Source organism: Elephantulus edwardii, unplaced genomic scaffold, assembly GCF_000299155.1.
Source record: "Elephantulus edwardii isolate Elephantulus edwardi_28Jun2011 unplaced genomic scaffold, EleEdw1.0 scaffold00008, whole genome shotgun sequence".
NCBI lineage: Eukaryota > Metazoa > Chordata > Mammalia > Macroscelidea > Macroscelididae > Elephantulus > Elephantulus edwardii.
This window is the reverse complement of record NW_006399758.1, coordinates 34,893,049-34,894,975: the sequence shown is the minus strand read 5'-3', so window position 1 is coordinate 34,894,975 and position 1,927 is coordinate 34,893,049. Positions and strand designations below refer to the sequence as shown.

The 1,927-nt window shown below is 31.7% G+C and overlaps 1 protein-coding gene across 1 annotated transcript in view; it reads right to left on the bottom strand.

Moving 5' to 3' along the window:
• Positions 1-1,927, bottom strand: part of CNBD1 (cyclic nucleotide binding domain containing 1) — a 204,226-nt gene that overhangs the window by 83,406 nt on the left and 118,893 nt on the right. The window lies entirely within an intron of this gene.

The following is a 1,927-nucleotide window of genomic DNA, read 5'->3' as shown; positions in this document are numbered from 1 at the left end:
AGCAATGTATGATAGGGTATTATGGTTATCACAAGAGTCTAGAATTAAGGTTGCATAGTGGAGTGTACTCGGGGAGGAGGTGCTGGAGAGTGTATATCAATGAAGGAATTTTTCTTTTACTTTTCAAAGAGAGGAGTGAATTGGGGAGGGAGGGGTGGGCAGGGAGAAAAGTGCAACAATGGCTGAATGGAAATCCAAAATCTCTGTAAATGTTCATTAAAATTAATAAAATAAAATTTAAAAAGGTACATGTCATATCTTTTAAAAAAGCTATAGATGTTAAACTGATATAAACAAAGGCATGAACAGAAAAAGAAATTTAAAATATTTTTTATGAAATCCTAGAGACAGAAATTCAGTCTCTTAAGAAACTACTATGTTTGACTAAATAAAATTAATATACTTGTAAGAATAAAGGAGCTGTAAGTGAATGCACACAGGGCAGAGTTATATAAACAATGCATTCATGATTTATACAATAAACAAAAATCATTACTAACCAAAACTCATATAAATTAATATGCAAAAAGATAAAAACTGAGAGTAAAATGAGCAAGCTATACTAATACACACTTCACAGAAGGTATGTAAATGTCCACAAAAAAGAAAATGCACTTCTTTCTTTCTCCATTTTCTCTAACAAATCATTTCTGAGAGTCTATTAGGTTGAAACTGTTTATTATGTCGTGTATTTTAATCCATTGCTTAAGAACAAAACAAAACAAAAAATCCAGCAAATGTATTTTGATGTTTTCTAATTAAAAAAATAAATGATAGGATTTTTATTAAAACTTTAAAGGGAACATAATAAACCTGAAAAGACTAATTGTGAAATGTACTTCTTGAAATTAAAATATACGTCTGAATTAATGTTTATGTGAAGCCCTCTTATTTTATGATGATATTAAAAAACATAAGTAACAGATTTAATGGGCACCAATGAACATCTCTCCTTTATTACTGTTATAAAAGAAAGGTTCTAAAAATACCTTAGAGGCAGTATAATTTTTATTTTTTTTTCTATTTTATATTCAATAGTAGTAAATTTCTATGATCTAATGTTTATTTTTAGCAACACTACACATTTTAACTTTCTTGGTACAAACAGCCACTAACATGCACTAAAGACTATAAATGTCTTCCTGTGCAGAGAAATTACAGGCTATCTATTTACATTTTTTAAATTAGTGGCATCTGCTTCCAAAACAACATTCCTTCAAAAACTCTATGTACATTAATAAATGTTGATAGATGTAGAGGGGCTTCAGGTCTTTTGTTCATAGGGTCTCTATGAGTCCTGCTCAACTCGAAGGCAATCAAAAAAAACAATGTGACAATTAGATATTAAATTTAAATTCTGCTAACAGAGTTAGAATGTTTTTAATTACTTTTGAGTTCTTTTTACTTATTTATTTTATTTACTTTTTAATGTTCTAATATTTGCATTTCGTTTTGAAAAAAGAAAAACATAATTGTAATTTAAACATTATAATTTAGGTAACACATTTTATGGTATAGAATTCAATGTAGTTTCAATTTAAGCTTCCATATTTCCAATTTAATTGAATGGAAGCTCATTTCACAGTTCATCTATATTTTGTTGGGTGGTCAAGTGGTAAGAACCTGAACTGCTAGCTCAAATGCATATGGTTTGAACCGCTAGCTATTTGGGGAAGAAGGATAAGCAATCCCTCGCGTGCAATTAACTGCTTCAGGAAACCCTCTGGAGGGCTAGCTATGGGTCAGTACTGACTCGACGGTACTCAACACAACAATGTTGTTGTTATGTGCCGTCGAGTAGCGACCCTATGTACAACAGCCCTAAACTCCGCTCTGTCCTGTGCCAATCGCACTGTCTCTGACACTCCCAACCCAATTATCCCAGTCACTAATCAATCCACCTCATAGAGGGCCTTCCTCTCCTACG